The sequence below is a fragment of the Camelus bactrianus genome, chromosome 25 (assembly GCF_048773025.1).
Source record: "Camelus bactrianus isolate YW-2024 breed Bactrian camel chromosome 25, ASM4877302v1, whole genome shotgun sequence".
Classification (NCBI taxonomy): Eukaryota; Metazoa; Chordata; class Mammalia; order Artiodactyla; family Camelidae; genus Camelus; species Camelus bactrianus.
In genome coordinates, this window is record NC_133563.1 from 34,146,940 (window position 1) to 34,162,593 (window position 15,654).

Sequence of the window (15,654 nt, forward strand, 5' to 3'; positions counted from 1 at the left end):
TTGCTGGAATACAGAGTCTTCTGTTTCCTGCCATCTCGTTTTAGATGATCCTTAAAAAATAATGATAAATAAAAAAGAGGGAGGAGAAAAAAAATCCTGGAGGACTTGTTCATCCCTTCTCTTTATTTCTGAGGTGGATTTCCTAAAACATTTCCTCGATTATTGCCCACCCTTCCTCCATGAAGCCTCCTGGTTCCCACCCCAACCCCATTATGCTTATTGAAGCTGTCAGTTGAGATGGGATGGAAAGGATTACGCTAAAACATAATAACATAATAATAATAATTATGCTGACTACATTTTTATTGAATTAATGAGTGAGCGAAAACTAAGCTGTTTCTGTTAAAGTGGGTGGAGCCGACAATAGGTGGTAACAGCATTCAGATAAAAAGCTATTCCTGTGTGATGCACTTTAACAGCTTCAGTACAGCTGCCTTCGCAATACCTAGTGTAATCAGCAGGCTGGGAGAAACAGTCAGGAAAGCAATATACTTTTTTGATCTGGGCATGAATGATGAATGGAGTATGGAAATGCAGGGGATGTGGAGATGGGCCTTTCAGTTAGCGGAGGTGATGTGACCCGTGATGAAATGGCCAAGAATGCAACGTGGCTGGACATTGCGAGGGCACTAGGGATCGCGCAACAGACTGAGAAGTTGGGCTGGAGACAGTTCCCCAAAGTCACTAATCCTTCCTTAATCAGATAATATATGCAGACAGTTGGATATTAAAATAAGTTGAAGAGGCAAATGTTAACACGAATCACCATCATTATTTTTTCTCTAAACACTTACATAGCACTTTCCACTTTACATCAAACTCTAGACAAACATGCATTGAAAGTAGTAAAACGAGCATTTCAGGGTCAAAGACTGGCTTGTGAGCTGACTCTGAAAAGGGCAAAAGCAAGAAGAATCATTAAAAACATTTTTTTAGCTTGGGGAAAAGTTCCTAATATATCAAAACGTCCCTGAGTGATTAAAGAAAGATTATGTTATCAGTAGTGTATTTAGTTTAATGTGGGAGAGGGCTAGCAGTCACAATCACTTTGAAAGGATTCCCTTCAAAACACTGTTTCTAAAATACAGCGGAAAAGACATGCTTCATTTATTTAAAAAAATTTGCTTAGCTTGAATCTCTTGCCTCTTTAAAATGTGTTGTAAATAGTGTATTATTTTTCTCGTTACCATAATTTATTATACATGGATTACAGAAAAAAAGGTATTGTGATTCTGCTATGCTTCTTCCTGACTGCAGACTTTGTTACAGTGTCTGTAATTTGTACATCAGTCCCAGCACTGCAGGTTTTATTTTAACAAATGTATAACTGTATGAGCTTCAGCTTCAGAACATTTTGTATGTAATCATTAAAACATAAAATTGCTGTCTGGAACCAAGGATCATTATTTTTCCATTTGTTCAGATCCTGGCACACAAAATGATTCAACTTGATTCTCAGTCTGAGGATTATCTCCTTACAGGTCAGGATCCAGCACAACACTTTCTCTAGGCACAGACCCACCAGGGAGTTTCAGATAGTACATCCCGTCCCGTCCCGGGAGGGCTTCCCCCTCACTCTTGCATCCATCACAGCACTAACCAAACGCCTGGCACACTGCCCCGCTCTCCAGTCCCACCCAGCTCAGCTCAGCTACATTAAACTAATACTTCATTCACAAAATACTGTGACTGATACACTGTGATCTCTTAATTATCCAGAGGTATAAATAGGAACAATTTTATGTCACCCATAACTACTTCTATGAATATTTCTTTTTCTTTGTAGATAGCTTGGATGAGGGCATCTATTAATATCTCATAATTGTTTTCCATAATTGTTAACCTGTTCATTTATTGAGTCTCGTTCTTTTATTTTTTTTTAAGACTTAGTGCTATTCTTTCAAAGTTTCAGATTCATATGCACTTCAGAGTTCCCCTCCTTCCTCTCCTTGGCAGCATGCCACATAGGCGGACTGAAGATGGCTTTCTGAGAGCCCTCCAATTGCTTCTCCCTGGTCCTTGCCATTCTAATTTTGGAGCAGTAATACGGGATGGATGCCAAGACGTCTCATACTTCATTGTGGATTCCTGGGTCCCAGTCCTCTTTCTGTTGGTTGCTGTGCTTTTCTCACATTGGTGCCCTGTTGTTTTCCTGTGAGCAGTGAGAAATGCTAACCGGTCCCACATCAGGAAAGGGAGGCTGGTTTCAGCACTCCACATTTTGTGGCCTCTTGCTGTTAGCTTAGGGGGAAGGACTTAATGTCTTCTTCTCTGGCCAGTGCCCTTCATCTGCTGACTAGGACAGGGAATGCGATGGGAGCCATAGGAGCAGTTCTGCTGAAGTGGCATGTCTTGGTATTTTCAGAATTTAAAATGCGGGATATTTAGAACTGTTTGGTCTCAGTTTGGGGACTAGACCCAATTACAGGACAAAAGTGAACAAACAAACAAAAAGTACTTGCCCTCTAACACCCTCTGTGACATTTCTGTGAACTAAAGCGCCCTGGTCTACACGCAAGAGAAAGCTGCTGGTTAGTGGGAGACGGACTGTGGTAACGCAAGGTTGAGAGAGATGTGGTCAGGTGCTGGACAAGCACCAAAGAGGAGGGTTTAGCTCAGTCTTGATATCCAGCCGTCAGGTTCTGGAAGGAATGCCTTCATACGTTGCTTAGCAAGGAAGGTAAGAAAAGGATGTTCTATACAAGGGACGCAGGCTGTTTTTGCTTGTTTGTTTTGATTGTTTTCAGGGTATGTCATGTGTTGTTTTAATAAACATACCCATTGTTAAATGATAACCACAATCAATTACGTCACGTATTTATCATGTTTTATGTGTATGTGGTAGAAACATCTAAGAACTACTCCATTAGCAAATCTCAAGTATAAAATACAGTATTATCAGCTACAGTCACCATTCTGTACATTAGATCCCCAGAGCTTACTCATCTATAACGGAAAGTTTGTACCCTTTGAACAACATCTCCCCATTTCCCCCACCCCTAGCCCCTGGTAGCCACCATTCTAGTTTCTTATTCTACCAGTTTGACTCTTCTGGGTGCCACATAAAAGTGAGATGATACAGTATTTGTCTTTCTACATCTGGCTTATTTCACTTAGCATAATGTCCTTCATGGTCATCCATGTTATAATCAGTGGCAGGATTTTCTTCTCTTTAATGGCTGAATAATATTCCACTATAGCTACCTACTGATGGTTCAATCACGTTTTCTTTATCCACCCATCCACTGACAGACAATTATAAGTTGTCCCCATATCTCAGCCATCATGAGTAATGCTGCAGTGAACATGAGAGTGCACATATCTCCAGATAGTGATTCATTTCCTTCAGATATATACCTGGAAAAGGATTACTGGATCCTGTGATAGTTCTATTTTAAATTTTTTTCAGGAACCACTATGTCTTTTTTCCATAGAGTCTGTACCAATTTATATTCCCACCAACAGTTCACAAGGATCCTTTTTCCACACCCTAGCTAGCACTTGTTAACTTGATAATAACCATCCTAAAATGTGTGAGGTGAAAATCTCATTGTGGTTTTGATTTGCATTTTCATGATGATTAGTGATATTGAGTACCTTTTGATATAACTTTATCCATTTGTATATCTTCTCTGGAAAAACATATGCAAGTGATAGGAAACTATAAAAAGTAGTTAGCAGATTTTAAAAATATCAATTAGAAACTTTAGAACTGATAACTACACTAACAAAATTTTAAAACTCAATTAAGTCTGGTAACATATCAGGTGAAATTACAGGGAGGAATAGTGACCTGGGAGATAGATCTGAGAAAATTATTTCAGGATTCAGCATAGAAAGATAAAAAAGAGAAAATACAAAAGTTTGAGACATGGAGGTTACAGAATAAAATGTCTAACCATATATATAACTGAAGTATCCACCAAAGAGAAGGGGGTAGGTAACGAAGTGATAATGGCTTATACTTTTTCAGAACTAATCAGAGACCTGTTTTAAAAGAAGCTGAAGGCAAGGGTAACAAAAACGAAAATAAACAAATGGGACTATATCAGACTAAAATGCTTTTACACAGTGAAGCAAACTATCAACAAAACAAAAAGGAAACCTTTTGGTAGAAGAATGGAAGAAGATATTTGCAAATGATATTTCTGATGAGGGGTTAATATCCAAAATATACAAAGAACCATACAACTGAATATCAAAAAAAAAAAATGATTGAAGAATGGACAGAGGCCCTGAAAATACACTTTTACAAAGACAGATGGGCCTCCAGACACAAGAATAGACACTCATCATCACTTACCATGAGGGAAATGCAAATCCAAACCACAATGAGATATCACCTCACACTTGTCAGATGGCTAGCCTCAAGAAAACAACAAATAACAAGTATTGGTGAGGATGTGGAGAAAAGGGAACTTTGCACTGTTGGTAGGAATGTAAATGGGTGCATTGACTATTGAAAGCAGTATGGAGGCTCCTCAAAAAATTAAAAATAGAACTGCCATATGGGTCAGCCATTTCACTTATAGGTATTTACCCAAAGAAAACAAAAACACTAGTTTGAAAAGACAGATGCGTGCTAGTGTTTATTGTAGCATCATTTACAATAGCTAACATGGGAGCAACCTAAGTGTCCACTGATAGATAAATGGGCAAAGATGTGGTTTACATATGCAAGGGAATATTACTCAGCCATAAAAATGAAATCTTGCCATTTGCAAGAACATAAATGGGCCTAGAGGGTATTACACTAAGTGAAATAAGTCAGACAAAGACAAATAGCACATGATGTCACTGATAATGGGGGATCTATGAAACAAAGCAAACTAAACAGAAGCAGACTCATAGATACAGAGAACAAACTGGTGGCTGCCAGAGGGAAGGGAGTGGGATGTTGGGCAAAATAGGTAAAGAGGTTAAGATGTTCTACTTTCAGTTATAATATAAATAAGTCATGGGAATGTAATATACAGCATACGGAATATAGTCAGTAATACTGCAGTCACTGTGTGTGGGGACAGATGGTTACTAGACTTACGGTGATCATTTCATCATGTATTGAAATATCAAATTACTGTGCTATACACCTAAAACTAACCTGTTGTACATCAACTATACTTTAATTAAAAAATAAATAAAGTTTAGAGGGTGGTTTCAAACACACAAAAAATTAAATGATAAAAGAAGCATAAGGAGCCTTATGAGGAATAAATATATAAATAAATGACTGTGTAAGTAGATAACTGTTCACAATTAGACCATCATAACAAAGAATGTTGTAAATATGTGAGTAAAACTCAGTGAACAAGATACACATGCCACTGAGAGTTTAAAGAATGTACGTCTGGTTATAGGCCTGGAGGCCAAGAAGGTTTAAGTGTGTCTTGAAGAGAGTGATTATCAACCTCTTACAAGGTATCTCAAAGCGTTATAAAGTTTTCAATGAGATTTGCAGCTTTAGGGTGTTCCTATTCACTGAAATCCATATAAACCACATACAGAGTTTTCAGTGTCCTCCTTTGTCCAATGAATGCCCTAAAATCCACAAAAGAAACTTTCATTTTAATTCTGAACCCTGTATGTGGCAGAGACTGTGGGTGTTCTGTCCAGATTCTCTAGAGATGTAACACTAGGGGGCTAATTAGCAGTCATCCAACTAGCAGCAGCTTCATCCTTTTGCCAGAACTTTCTCCAGTGGCAGGAGTCCACTCTATTCCTGCCATAAAGTGGAGAATGAAACCCCCTGAGCCTCCAGCGATCACCAGCCGATGACTGACTCATGTTGATCTGTGAACACACCTGACCATCAGTGGTTGGAGGGATCACCTTGCATTGCGTCTTCTATACTTATCCCCGGAACTCCTCAGCGAGTTTAAGCTTCACGTGCCCACAGCAGTCACTTGCTGAATAACACGCTCTTCTCTGTATGCTTTCCCCTCCCTGTCTTGCTTCCCCATTCCCCTACTGGTGTATCCTGAAATCACAGCCCAAACAAACTAATTTGTGCTGGTATCTTTGTTCAGCGTTTGCTCTAGGAAAACATACACTAAAGTGTCACAGGATCCAGCTCTAGGAAACATCGACACTATTAGGAGAGTCTATTAGGACATTCACAGAAGCTCTCTGGGTCTCTAACTGTGCCTTGAGGAAAGATGCTGAAGCCCTAAGTTTGTTATTTACTTTCTGTAAATTCTCCTGTGTGATCTGGGTTAGAATTCGACCCCATAGACTTATACACCTTTTTTTTCTTTTTTTTTCATACTGCTATATTTCCAAGTAGCCTGTGTCCCAAAGGCTTACCTACCATAGGTATTTCATCCCAGGTAAGTAAAGGTGACAATTTAAGTTACCCTCTTACTCATGGATACAGTATCCTATTACCTATTAGTGTGAGTATATTGTTTCATATTTAACTACGACAAATAGACTATCACAGATTCCCATATAAGAAAGTATGTTTCATAGAATAAATTTCTGTACTAAATATTCCACATGTCAAGGTATATTGGAAAAAAGAAAGTACTTGAGGTATTTCAAGAAGGACGTAATTTAAATCAATAGAAATAGAGGCTTATAAAAGCTTTAAAAGGACTGGATTAGTGAACATTGGAGAGCTGCTTTTCAGAGATTAGAAAGTTGTAAATAGCAGAAATGGAAAGACACCACTGCCAGCTTCTTCAGTGGCACAGCACACACTGAGGGGTGCTTTGTAAGAAGGTGCATGAAAACTACTTTCACAACCTCATGTTTTGCATCTGCCAAAAACCACGTACCTGCCCTCCCCATAACTAGATCCGTCCCCCTGCCAGCACAGTGACGGTGCCCGCCTCGTGTATGCCTTCCAGAGCCATGCCTTCCAGAGCCATGCCAGTGCCTCCCGATGGAGGGATTTAACCTGAAACCTTACAGATATGTGAGCCAGAAAATGCTGGTTAAGGCTTCCAGCTTCCGCCCAAATGAGGGAGGCAGAGGGGGATGGGAATGAGAAAAGATTCCCATGGACCATCCATGACCACACAATTATGATACAAAATGATAATAGTTGTGATATTCAAATAAACAGAATGGAATTAAGTAACATGCCCATATTAATATAAGTCTGAAGGAGTATGAAAAAGTGTTCTGAAGTTTGTGTGGTTTGGAGAGAGAGCAGTTGTACCAAATTAGCTATGCACCTTGTAATTTCTTAGACAACACTAAAATGCTCAGAGTAGAGCCTGTAACTTAAACACTACTAAAGGGAAAAGTGGAATGATAAACAAAAGTCAGTACAAAGGAGGAAAGAGAGAAAAGAATCATGGAACATGTAAGACAAATAGAAGTACAAAAGAAGTTGAGGAATTGAAATTGAAATAAATGCATAATCATTTAAAATCTAAGAGGATTAAATGCTCCATTCAAAAATCCAAAGATTGCCAAGTTAGCACAAGAACAAAAATCTCAAAAATGAAATTAAATTGCATGTCTTTTAGAAAGGATATCTAAAATAAAAAAATACAAAAGGACTGAAAATGAAATGATAGAAAATATATTTTGTGCAAACTACCCTACACAATGAAAATGATTTTGATTATTATGCTGGAGCTCAATTGCTCAGATTTGCTTCTTTATTCAAAAAAAGAAGTGTAGGCAAAATACTCTTGGACAGCTGATGGTATCATTTTTTTGCTCCTCCACTTCCCAGAAGGTCACATTTGCATAATAGTTCTGAATGCCAGTTCATCCAATAAACGGCGATTTTAGGGCAGGTGGATTTCCACATACTTGATACGGAGGCTCTGAGAACATCTTAGAAAAATATTATCTAGGCAGATTTATTTAGCCACTACAGATTGCAACAATATTTATTACTTACTCTATAATGGGTGCATCGTATGATTGGTAATTCCTGGAGCCAGTGTAATATGATCACTTTAGTAGCTGCTTCCTGTATGCCACAAAGCACAGAGGCAAACAGCGTAAAAGACATCAAAATGGGGTCATACACATTTAGAGGTTCTTTGAATTAATCATCAGAGAGAGCCATTGCTTAATGATGTGCCCTCTATGACTCTGTTTCTATAAATGAAGATAAAGTTAAGCCCAGAATGTATGTCATGTATATGGTATGAAGGGAGAGTAGAGGCTTTTTGTTCTCTCTTTCTCCTGACAACTAAAATCAATCTAATCATTGGGATCAGAATATTAAATATTATACTATAAAGAATAATTATGAGATAGATGCATTCATCAAACATTTATTGGATTTCTCTTTGCAGGCATTATGCTAGGCACTGGGGACATAGAAATGAATAAATCATGGTTCCAAACACTCCACAGGCATCTGTATGGCCTGGCCCTTTGCTTCTTTCAGAGTCCTGTGGATTCTGCCTAAGTGGCACCTTTTTGTGACCTTTTCTTGACTATCCATATAACAGAGTGACCATTTCCCTGGCCCTCCTCTGCACTCCCTGTCCTGGTAATCTGTTTTCCTTTCCCCAGAGTACTTATCAACTTCTAACATATTATGTGTCTGTTAGTTTAATGAATATCTTCTATAAGAATATAAGTTCCATGAAAGCAATGACTTTGCCTGCTGTAATTATTTTCTTGTGCCTCCATTACTCCTAAAACACAGTGAGTGGTCAATAATATGTATTGGATAATTAAGTGATGCAAAAATTTAAAAACATAGCCACAATGCAAGGGGTTAAATGTCATTTAAAAATGTATTGCCACCAGTAATCGAAACACAAGTGACTGAAGTCAAACACAGGCTCAGAGAGAAGAGAATGGGACGTAACAGTTCCACTGGAACGATAGTTCCAATAGGAGATCTAGTTCAGTGGGAATTACATTTTTACCTGAGGGATGCTCAGAGCCCATGCAGGAATGGTAAGGCTTTCATTATTTTGATAGAACGGAGACTTCTAATGTAGTTTTCATGAGGGCATCAGTATTTTTCATTTGAAGTTTTTATATTAACTTTGTTATGTTATGATAAAATGAGCAAGATTGAGTGAGAGGGTATTTGATCCTTTAGTCAGTCAGTCAACAAATATACATCGAGCTGCTATTGCTTTACAATCCTGAGCTATAGGCAGCAACACTAAGGACTCGGTTCACTTCATTCTGCATTTCCCTATTCCCTTTCTTAACAAAACTCTATTGCTATCCAGATACCTATTCTTCTTTACTGTAGCCCATGTGACTTGGGATCTGATCCCATCTCCTTGTTATAATAAGCACTGGATCCTTTATATCATAATTTGGGCTAAACAGATGAGAGATTTTTGGAGGCCTTTGGGTAAATTCTTTTCCAGAAGAGCATCCCTTACTCTCCCATGGAATATGAGGAACAATGTTAACCCCACTTGCAACTGGCATGAAAAATACGACGCAAGTGACCTTATAACTTGTCATCTGTCAGACCAAGGCACTACTGAGAGTAAGAGGGAGAGATACAGTGATTATCCTGGGCGAGTCAAAGGCGCAAACTGGGTCTTTCCCAGAAAACCAGGTTGTTTGGTCACACTGTTATGATGCAGAAAACCAGGTTTAGGAGGAAGAAGATGCTCAAGGCAGCCCATTGATGGTAGAGAAAGAGCTGAGGTCACGGCTATGTTCATGAACTACTTGAACTTCCTGCTGTGAATTGTCAATTGCTTTACTGGTTGGGCTTCTTTGAGTCAAGAAGTCTGTGTTGCCTGGAGTTGAGAGCATTTTAGGTCATATATTAAGAAGAATTTTTATTTGTTTAATTGTTTATTTTAGACATATGGGGGTGTAAGAACTATTCTGGGATCAAAAGATATAACTAGAGCAACAACAGGGAAGAAGTAGGTCTAAGAATGTATCATTTAATCTGACTTCAGAGATAAATGCAGGAAATAATCTGGATAAGCATATGATTGAGAGGCCAGTTGTGTAGTTTGTGGTTTTCATTCTAGCAGCAATTTAAAGGCAGACTCCTTCTCACAAAGGGGTAAGACCTATGCCAAGGGCCTAGAAATTTATTTCTGTTTCCTGTTGTGACACTGTAAAGCTGAGAGGCTTTGGACAAGCTCTGTTCTCATTTATGCCTGAAATTTCTTATAACTGTAGCCATCATTTCTTTTTCATTTTATCTCTCAACCTCACATCAGGGAGGAGCCATGGGTTGTATCTTCCAAAGAATCTACTTTAACTGATAAGTATATTTTAAATTGGGAAACACACACACACGCACGCACACACACACACACACACACACATCTCCTCTCACCTCAGAGGGGGCTTGGCCTTTTTGTTCCCCAAAGTACTTAAATAATCATTGCCTTGTTTACCTGTTATGATGATTAAATCCACCTCTCTTTGTGGTGTGGAAAGAGGGTGGAAGGAGTGGTTCTGGATTTGGAATCGTGTGACTGTCATCTGAGCTGATGGATTTGCCGGTGTTTGCAGAGTTCAGAGAGGTGATGCTGTATAGCCAAGTAAGAAGGTGAGTTGCATGAGACCCAGTCGTGTTCATGCAGGTTATCAACACCAAGGGACCAGAAGAAACAAAGCTAGTCTCTGAAGTCAGGAGCCCGAAGAAGTGTGGTAGGTGAGATGCGTATATTTTACTGGATGGAGTACTTACGCCAACCACGACGTGAATGTGGTTGAAATACTGACATGTAGAAGACCAGGGAAAGAATGGATCATAGATGATGCCGTAAGAGAGAAAGAAGGACTATCATCAGTCTTCGTATAGATAAAAGTCTCAGAAAAGTGAGCAGCCTGCCTAAGGTCAAATAACCATCATGGGAAAGAATCAGATACACCCACACCTTTTACAAATGCCCTGTCCTTTTGTGTTCTCAGGTATCAACTGTCCCTTTTCTTTCCATAAAATCTGTTCACCAACCCACCAGATTGATCTCCCAGTAAGAAAGGAAAAATCAGCAATGTTGCCCTGGAGAAATGAGTATTAGCAATTAGAACATTATCCAAGCAGGTCATAAAAAATAACTGCTGAGATATTAGAGGCAGGAGTGTTATCATTAAAGAAGACGACCAAGCAGTGGCCCATAAACATCTCCAATCACCCAAAACTTCAGTCCTCTATTACCCGGTGTTATAATGAGTCACGAGATTTTGTCTCTAAAATTGTGTCTTGGAAGACGAGTTATTGAGGACTTTCTCAGCCATTAAATCCATTGGCTATTTGAAGAGATTAGTTCCCCGTAGATAGGGCCTATCATAGAATGCATTTTGTGAATGAACAAGAGTGTGACAGTTAATTTTGCAGATGGTCTGTGCTACAGCATGCACAGCATGCTCCTACAACCCTTAGTGTGTCACTGCCTGTTACATTTGTCCCAGTTTGGCATATGGCATCATTGCTGATGTAACTGACAAGATTCTGCTGCTATAAATTGCAAAAGGTGAAATAAGTTGACATGGTCATTTATCTTTGAACAAGATATCAATGTTTAATACAGAAGAAGACTAACATTTCATTCTTTAATTAGGACAGTTTCTCAAATTAGAGTATGGTGAAAGTGGAACAGTTTTGTGGATGAAGGAAAAGCAAAAGAGGGTGAAGACAGAATCTCTCTTCTCTAGGATGGTTACCATTTTTAATTGACATCCTTTGCATACGTGGTGTCACGGGGCCAGGTCAGCACATAATTGGTCATATACGATTGATTGTTCACCGTCTGCCCCTGCTCACTTGGCCCTTCCCAGATGAATTATCTGATGCTCTCCACCCCAGGATTGTCTTCGCCCAATAACTGAGCCAGACTACCAGGGTCTGGACCAGGAATCAGGCTCTCCTACCACCTGCACACTTCTCACGTACCTGTAGTGAGTGGAGGAGGCATCACTGAGCCTACAGAGTCATAAGATTCAAAGTTATCCTCTCTTTGACCTTGGCTCCATCCGTAGAAATAGGCCTCTGGATATGGTTTTCCTACAGAGCTGTCAAGTTTTTCACTGGAAATGTAGCCCCCATAACCCAGCTCGCTAGAAGGCCCCCACCTGTGTCTAACGTCCATATTACTATCCACATGTGGTAAAGGTTGTTTCTCGTTCACTGACGTCTTGCCATGGAGTGACTGCCCAGAAACTCACCAGGATTATTACGTGAATTGCAGACTGCCACCATCCTAGATTCTCTCTCTTGCTGGCCTCATCAGATAGGCCCTCCTTACATACTGATAAAACGGTATTCATGTAATTAACATGACACTCCAGTCAACATAAAACCATTTGTTGAAGTGGAAAGTACCAGAAACTAAGGTCCGAGTGTAACATTAAAATACTTGTTTATTGTTTCTCATATATAACCATGACAAATTATATTTCTTAATATATTATAAGAATTAAGTGAAAAATACAAATCAAGTACAGATGATCACCATCCTTACAGTCATCATTATTAGCATGTTCAAAATTTTAGATAGTTGGTTATAGTATGCTACAAATTTTTATTACAAGACATGATTCTGGTCCATAAGGCATGTACCCTCCAATTAAATACATTTAAGTGCAAAAAAAAATCATTAACAATGTAAGAAAATTGAATCCACAAAACTGGTACATCATGCTCTATTTGGAAACTGAATGCTATAATAAACTTGCAGGGATTTTTTTTTCCTATAACATGGTTTATTCCTCCCACACTGTTATCCAGTTTAACCGAGTTCTCTTTCTCTCCTCATCAGCTTGTGCTGTGAATTTTCAACAATAATTTCATTCTAGTCTTCCCTTGAAGCACTTGTTTTGGATAGTCATGTTCCTCTTACAAGGAGAATTGGCTCTGTAATGTGGGCAACCAGATCGGTTTCTTTTCTTTCCTATCAGTGCATACAAAGTGCCTTAAACAGTGCCTAACTTAACAGATACATAGGAAAAGAGTAGGAAATGAAGAAGAAAGGAAAAAAGCTTTCTCCTTGGTCCTTCTCTTGAAGCTCTGTTCTCAGTACACCTTAGTGACTTATTTCCCTTGACTTTGCTGTGCCCTCAGAAATATTCCCAGATGAGCATACTGACATATTTACTGATGCTCTCCACCTGATACCCAACAGGTAATCTGACTATTTTATCTTGTTGCTAATCCTTTACCTGAGATATGAGTCTCTCCTCTCTTCCCTGATCATGTTGAGGATTTGTCCAAGTCTGTTTTCCTCCATAGATGCTTTTTGGCTATGTATAGATTCTGTAGTTTCTCACCCAGGGATCAATCCTGCCCTCGTTCAGATACCTGGTTTCACCTTTTGTGACCTGGGACTTGGATTAATACCCCAGGTATTAAATTTGCCCAGGAAGGTAGTTGAGACACTGCCTAATATTGACCATCATGTGCATTTCCCTTTTGTCTATATTAGTTAATGAGAAAATTAGAAGCTTGGCTTCCTGGGTCTCATCTAAGATACAGAATTTCAAAATTTCAGAATAGTGCAGCTTTTGGCCACATCATTTTAACGGTTGTATTATATTCCTTATTTTAATAATTTCCCATTGTTGGCTTTCAAAGCTTGTGCTAGATCTATATCAAATACAAACTTTTTAATACTTGAAACCACGACAGTTGTGTGTGATGAAATCTCCCCCCGGTTTAGGATTACCCTTTCAGGGTATATTAATCAAAGTGGGTTTAGTAGGGCAGAAGCATACAAATTTGAAAGGCTCTATTGAAATGTTTCTACGCTTACTGCACCTTCATATACTATCACAGCAGCAGTATGTGAGCGTCAGCTCCATTCTGTTCGTTCTTGGATTGGGCACTGCTGTTGTCCCTTTCAAATTCAGTCATTTGCATTATAGCATTTGGGGTATATGAAAATTAATAAAGGGAAACCTCACTAAAACAGGGTCAGGGGGCCAGAAGGCAGAGTTCTCACACATGAACTTGCTCGTCATCTGTGCAGACCCTGTAGGAAGAGGACTTTTCATCCCCAATAAGAAGCGGCCCTGCTTTACTGCCATCAGTGGGGAGAGTAAAGCTTTTCTTCTTGCCTGGCAACAGTTCAGCCAGTGAGAAACTGTGATTACTTAGCCAACGAAACGCCATTATACTTGAAATTATGTTTCCTCCAAAGGACTTTTTGTTTATAACAGCCCCTCACAACTTCCCCTTCTCCTCTCTAAAAGAAATTTTTTTCTTTTGTTTTATGTAACTTGCATGTGGTTTGCCATAGCCACATGTCCCAAATTGCAATTATTTGCTGTTTCCAAATAAACCCATTTTTTTCTGATAAAATAATTGGTTGTATTATTATTTAAGGTTAACAGGTAATAAAGAGTCACTCTTTATAATAAGTTTGCTGGAAAAGAGAAATTTATTTATCCAGTAAATACTAGTGGACATTACAACATGTTGGTTATTGTCCTAGGAACTGAAGATACAGCAGAAACGTAAAACAAGCATGGTTCCTGTCTCTCTGAGCTTTATTCTAATAGAACATATTCTATTGAAAAATTAAAAAGCATATTAGCTTCTTGGGTGACTTTTGAAGAGCTCTGGAAAAAAAATAATAAATCCCTTAACCTAGTCAAATGCCAAGCATACAAATAGAGATCTCATCTTGAAATGAATTTTTTTATTCTGTTTTGTTTTTTTAAACCATTTGGCTCAGAAGCCTTGACAATTGACGGTCATTATTTTAATAGCTTCTGCAAAGCCAGCTTCCTTTTCTGCATTATTCTTTTCTTTTTTTCCCCTCAAGTCAAGGGCAGCTGAGCAATCAGACAGGTGGCCTCTTTGCTACTTTATAACGAGCACCCATGAAGAAAACAATGCAGCTGGTGGTATATTTCTTGTGCCAGCTAACTCATCCTAGGAAGCTAAAATTATCCCAATGAGACAATTTGATAAATGTGAAAGATTTTCTTCCTGTAATGCAATGTGTCAAACTTTAGAAACTTTTTTTTTTTTTTTTTTTTGCCAGCTCTTTAATTCAACCATTTGTTTCCCAGGCCAAACTCAGGAGGAGGAAAAATATCAAGTGGTAGAAAATACAGGCAAATAGTAGCTAAAATAGTCTTTGGTTCTGCACACCCACAGAACCTTTCCTATCAGGAGAAGACTCCTAGGGTAGCCCTCACACCCTTCAGAGTCTTCCACCACCACCAAGTGGTCTGCTTTATCTAACTGCTAATGACACTGAATGCATAGCTCCTCCAATGGTTACTATTCTGATTGACCAGATCAATGATGATCTCTTTGATTAAAAGGAAATAAAATTAAAAATTTCAAATCCCTTACCAAACATGTATTGGTCAGACACTTGGCGTGAACAATCTTGTGCTATTTTATTTAACCCATAAGAAACCAATAAATCAGGCACTGCACTGTTGTGTATGAGAAATGTATATTTGGTCTTTGTCCATGGTTCCTGGCCCACAGCTCCTAAACCCTTGGAATTTCCTGTGATGAGAGCAGGAAAATGTATCCTTTGTTATGTTAGTGAGGTGACTTTTGGAAAGCCCTTAGGTAACCTAAGAATGAGGGCTGGGGTTAGTTGCCAGGAGAACCAACCCTTTGATTAGTGGGTTGGAACTTTCAGTCATGTCCTCCTCCCCACCCCCACAGGGAGAGGAGCTGGAAATTGAGTTCAGTTTACAGTAGCCAATGATTTAATCAGTCATGCCTCTGTAATGAAGCCTATATAAAACCCCAAAAGTATGGGTTCAGAAAGCTTC